This window comes from Petaurus breviceps, unplaced genomic scaffold (genome assembly GCF_028583685.1).
Source record: "Petaurus breviceps papuanus isolate PSGF00001 unplaced genomic scaffold, PetGlider_PUasm1.0 79, whole genome shotgun sequence".
Lineage (NCBI taxonomy): Eukaryota > Metazoa > Chordata > Mammalia > Diprotodontia > Petauridae > Petaurus > Petaurus breviceps.
This window is the reverse complement of record NW_027186523.1, coordinates 5,519,286-5,525,285: the sequence shown is the minus strand read 5'-3', so window position 1 is coordinate 5,525,285 and position 6,000 is coordinate 5,519,286. Positions and strand designations below refer to the sequence as shown.

The 6,000-nt window shown below is 36.8% G+C and overlaps 1 protein-coding gene across 2 annotated transcripts in view; it reads left to right on the top strand.

Annotated features, from left to right (window-relative positions):
* LOC138175799 (inositol 1,4,5-trisphosphate-gated calcium channel ITPR2) overlaps positions 1-6,000 on the top strand; it is a 529,022-nt gene that overhangs the window by 501,371 nt on the left and 21,651 nt on the right. The gene's annotated exons all lie outside the window — the stretch shown is intronic.

Sequence of the window (6,000 nt, the reverse complement as noted above, 5' to 3'; positions counted from 1 at the left end):
TTTATCCCTATTAACCTTATGATCTCTCAAACTTAACTCAGTGCAGCCTAACCTTAGCTTATATTTACAAGGTGCCTCTGATTAAAAAATTGTCAGCCAAGTTGACAGGTTTTCCAAGTGGGTTCCAAACCTGATGAATACCACGAATACCAGTTTTTAGTTTAATGAAATAAAATTCTTAAAACTTTATTGGAGCATCATAAGTCTTTAAAGCTAGAAGGTACCTTAGACTCTTGCCCAGCCCTTCCTTTTATAGATGAAGAAACTATGGCCCCAATAAGTGAGTTGACTTGCTCATGGTCACAAAGGTGTTAGAGTCAGGATTAGTTTATGTTCTCTTTTTAAAAAATTCAATTCTATTTTATTTTCCTTTCTAAATTATCTTCCTCTCAGCTCCTCTCCCCAACCCACTGAGAAAGGAAGGAAAACAAAACCCAATACCAATATGTATAATCAAGCAAACAAATTCTCACATCAGTTATATCCAAAACAATATGTTTCAGTTAGCTCTTGGAGTTTGTCACCTCCTGATCTTGAGGTAGATGATATGTTTCACCATGAATCCTTTGGAATTTTGGTTTGTCACTGTGTTGATCAGTGTTTCTAATTCTTTCAAAATTGTTTTTCTTTACAGTATTGTTTTTATGTTGTAAATTTTTCTCCCCATTCTTCTCACTTCACTTTGCATCAGTTCATACAAATCTTCTCAGGTTTCTCCAAAACCATCCCCTTTGTCATTTCTTATAGCAAAATAGTAGCCATCACAATCATATATCATAATTTTTTCAGCCATTTCTCAGTAGATGGGCATCTCCTCAGTTTCTGATTCTTCACCACCATGAAAAGAGCTACTATAAATATGTGTTCCTTACCTCTTTCTTTAATTTTTTTTTTGGTGGGGTATAAACCTAGTAGCAGTCTCTCTGGGTCAAAGGGTATACAGAGTTTAATAGTTTTTGGGAACAGTTTCAAATTGCTCTCCAGAATGGCTGGACCAGTTTAGAGTTCTACCAGTAGTGCATTAATACTTCTGTATTCCCACAGCCCTTCTAGCATTTGCCATTTTCCTTTTTTTGTCACTTTTGCCAATCTGATGGGTGTGTGGTAATAGCTCAGAATTGCTTTAATTTGCAACTCTCATTATTAGTGATTTAGAGCTTTTATTTTTAATATGGTTACTGATTGCTTGGATTTGTTTTTCTGAAAACTGTCCATTCATATCTTTTGACCATTTATCAATTGGGGAATGGTAGAGCTAGGATTTGAACTAAAATCCTCTGGCTTTTAATGTAGTTCCCCTTCTATGTCACATTGCTCATTGTTAATACTGAGGAAAGGGTTTCCAGGGAAAATATAGAATGCTATAAACCTTCTGCCTGAATATTCTCCACCTGCTGAATAAGTCCACACTGCTTTCAAAAATACCAAAATAAGCAATATAGGTATTATCATCCTCTCCAGCTTCCATTTTGACCCATATAGCACAATTCTAGCGAAGCTATGTAATAAAGCAAACAACTGCTTTGATTTTGTGAATCAAAGGAATGTCTAATATTATTAGTATGAATTTGTGCATATGACACGGCAGTTCAGGGTAGAGAAAATAGTTGCACAGCATTCTGAAGTATTCTGAATTAGTCTTTACCCCTTGGGTAAGAGATACACAAGCTTAGCACAGGAAGATTTATACTAATCTGTATAAATGTTGTAAACCCCACCCCAACTTGATTAAAATGTAAGCTCTTTGTCTTACATTATGTTTGTTTTTTATTTATATTTAAATCCCTATCACCAAGCAGAATATTTTGCACAGAGTAGGAACTTAGTAAATGTGGCCGAATTGAAATTAATTTGTATACTCTATTAGTCCACCCTTATTATTTCCTTTTCTTTCTCACTTTAATGTTTGTTTCATAGAATAGTAAAATCTCAGTTTTGGAAGTGACCTCAAAGGCTAGCTAATACCTAATGAAATAGATTCCCCTCTACAACATACCCGGTGGATTCTCATCCAAAATTCAGAGATCTCTGTTGAAGTTCATCCTACTACCTCCCAAGGCAGTCTTTTCTACTTTGGGATGGCTCTAATTATTAGTAATTATAGTAAGTTCCTCCCCCCCCCCCAACAAATTTAGTCAAAATCTGCCTCTTTGAACCTTTCACTAATTGATTGTATTTCTGCCCCTTGGTGACCAAGTAGAACAAATCTAATCTCACTTACAGATGATAGCCCTTTAAATATGAGAAGAAAGCTATCATGTTTTTCCTAAGTCTTTTCTTCTCCAAGATCACTATGTCCAGTTCTCTTGATTGATTTTCATATGTCATTATACTGAAGACCCCTGCTTATCTTCTAGGAGCAATGTTCTTTCTAAAACGTGGTACCTAGTACTAAATACAACACTGGTGGAGATTCAGATCTCTTATCAGGGAGAAGATTAGGAAGGATGTTTTGGTCTTGGTAGGCATAGGAATGGAGAGTAGGGCAAGTGACTGCTTCTTTGGTTAAATGGTTCTATTGTTTTAGATTACTTTACCCAGATATCAAGTTAGAAAAGGGTAGGATTGGGGCTGGAAGTGGGGATAACTGATTTTATATACTGGCAAGATAAAAAGATGGCCTACAAGCAGCAAGCTAGGACCTGGTTCAGGCTAGGTGTCAATAACTCTTATCAGTCAGGATTTTAGGACCCCAAGACAGAAACTGGAATGTTAGTTTGGGTGCAAGGTAGAGGCAGAGGGAAGGGAAGATCAGCATTCATTCTAGTTTCACCTTTATTTACACAAAAAGTGTTTCCATGAATATTTTGGTGTATATGGGTCCTTTATCTCTGTCTTTTGCCTTCTTGGTCCAGGAGTGGAATCTCTAGATTAAAAGTTATAGACATTTTATCATAATTCCAAATTGCTTTCCAAAATGATAGAACCGTTTCACAGCTCCACCAGGAGTCTGTTAGTATGCATATCTTTCTGTAGCCTCTTCAGCATTCACTATTCCTATTTTTATTCATCTTTGCCTCCCTTCTTTTATCATCTTTGTCCTGCCTTTCTTTGTCTCTTTTTGAGCTGTCTTTGAAATAGTGCAGTAAAACTTCAAGTATTTTCATTGCCTAAGACCATATGCAGTTAAAATAAAGATAAACACAAATAGGTTCATTGCTCAGACGATTTGTTCTGCTCCCAAGATTATTTACTTCCACCACCATTAATGTTCCACACACCGTCAGTCCTCCACAACCCTGGAGCAGCTAGTGGCAAAATTCCTTTTGCTGACAAGAGTTGACATTGATGATAGGAACACTAGTAAATAGTTCTAAATAGTGGAATCAAGCTGGGAATATGTGTTTTCAGGAAAAAAGAGCAGGAACTAGTTTGGAGAAGCAATACCAAATCATTATCAGGCTGTATCACCCACTTTCTACTCCTGTGCAAACTGGTCTGGGTAAAAGCAAAGATTCTTGAGTGGCCAGGAATGAGTAGGTGAGATTCTACCATATTTGATATATCTTAGAAATTAATAGCCTCAAAGAACATTAATTACCACCTAGTTAAACTTCTTTATTTTGCAGATAACTACAACCCAAAGAGGTTAAATGCCTTGGCTAAAGTTATCCAGATAATTAGTAGCAGAACTGGAATTTGAACTTGTCATGAGCTCAATGATTTAGAACTTTTATAATCAATTATTGGTTATCAAAAAGTGGACCCAAGAATCCCTGGGAATCATTAGGTTGATTGAGGGGGAAACTGATGAGTTGTCTTTTGGACATGTTAAGTTTGAGATGTCTACAGAACATTTAATTCAATATTTATCCCAAAAGACCATTGTGCCTAGCACCAAAGTATGATGAAACAGTGCTGGATTTAGAAGACCTGGATTTGAATCCCAGCTGTGACATTTGGTTGGGTGAACATGAGCAAATCATTTAACCTTGAAGAAACCTACTAGCCCAGTGCCTTTTATATAGCAAATACTCAATAAATGTTAGCTGATTGTATGCCTGGATTGATGGATAGATTCATTCATGTATTTGACTATGTTTAAGTACTATGGGCTATACAAGATAATATAACATAATCTTAGACTTTAAGGAGTTTATGTTCTGGGTGGAAAGACAGCTGGAGCAGGTATATATGTGAAATGCTAATAACAGTACAATAATTAAATAAAAATGAATCAATAAGCATTTTAAAGTATTTACTATGTGTTAGTCACTGTACTGTTCTGGGGATATAGGGAAAGGCAAAAGCACTGTCCATGTACTCAAGGACCTCACATAGAGATATATCATATAGATGTAGAATAAACTGAGAGGGGAAGGTACAAGCAACAGGGAAAATTAGAAAAGGCCTTCTGAATAAGGTGGGATTTGAGCTGAGTCATGAGGGAAGCCAGGGCATCTAAGAAATAGATGTGAGGGGAAACATTTGAGGTATGAGGGATAGTCATTGCATAGTTAGGAAATAAGAGTGTAGTGTGTAAAGAAGAGTAAGGAGGTCCATATAGGTGTCTTGTAGAGTGTATGGAGCAGAGAAGACTGGAAAGATATGAAGGCGCCATGTTGTGATTGACTTTGAATGTCATATGGAAGACTTTATAATGGGCTCTCAAAGTAATAAGGAGCCATTGGAGTCCATTATGGTTAGACATGCATTTTAGTAAAACTGCTTTGGTCACTGAGCAGAAGATGGACCAGAATGGAGAAAGACATGAAGCATAGAGACCAATAAGAAGGCTATTCTAATAGTCCAGCTGAGAGCTGATGAAGTCCTAACAAAGAGTAGTGGCTGTGAATAGAGAGACAGGGACATATAGGAGATGTTAGAAATGGCAAGATTTGACAATAGATTGAATATGGCAGGGCTGAGTGGGAATGAAGAGTTAAAGGTGACACTGACTTTGCAAACCTGGTGATTGGAAAGATGGTGATACCTTTGACAAGTAATAGGGAAGTTCGGAAGAGGGAAGAGTTTGAGAGGAAAAATGAGTTCTCTTTTAGAAATGTTGAGTTTGAGATGCCTCCAAGATAATCAGTTCAAGATGTCCAAGAAGGTGGTTAATGATGCAGGATAGAGCTCATTAGAGAGTAGGTCTGTCACAAGGTACTTCATAGTATATGAAAGTACTTCTTTAAGGATCTATGGTTTCCAGAATGTGAGTATTCCCTCCAACAGTACAATTCATGACCCACTATGACTTAGTAAGTGATCTTTTTTTTTTTTTGGTCATTATTATTTTACTTTTAGTTTGCAAGATTCATTACCACAATTCCTGAGTTTAAAATTTTCTCTCCCTCCCCCCTCATGGCGGCATACAATTAAGTATAGTATCTGAAAATACTTTCACATTAGGCATTAGTCAGGTTATAAAGAAGGATTGTAACAGATGGAATGAAGAATGGGAAAGAGGAAACAAAACCAAACAAGAAAATGAAAAAGGGCAAGTAGTTTGCTTCAATCTTGGTTCAATATCAGTTCTTTCACTGGATGTAAACATCTCTCTCCATCCTGAGTCTTTTGGGTTTGACTTATGATTCTGGATTGCTGAGAAGAGTCCAGTTTATCAAAGTTGGTCGTCACACATACGTTGTGTCTGTAATCGTGTACAAATTCCTCCTGGCTCTACTCTTCTCACTCAGCATCAGTTCGTATAAGCCTCTCCAGGTAAATATGAAGTCCATCTGCTCCTCATTTCTTATTGTACAATAGTATTCTATAACATATACCATATATATTATGGATATATGCATATACCACAACTTGTTCAGCCATTCCCCAATTGATGGGCACCCCCTTAATTTCCAATTCTTTGCTACCACAAAAAAGAGCTGCTATAAATATTTTTTGTACATATGGGTCTTTTTCCCACTTCTATAATCTCTTTGGGATACAACCCTAGAAGTGGTATTGCTGGGCCAAAGGGTATGAAATTATTTATAGTCCTTTGGGCATAATTCCAGATTGCTTTCCAGAATGGTTGGATCAGTTCACAATTCCACC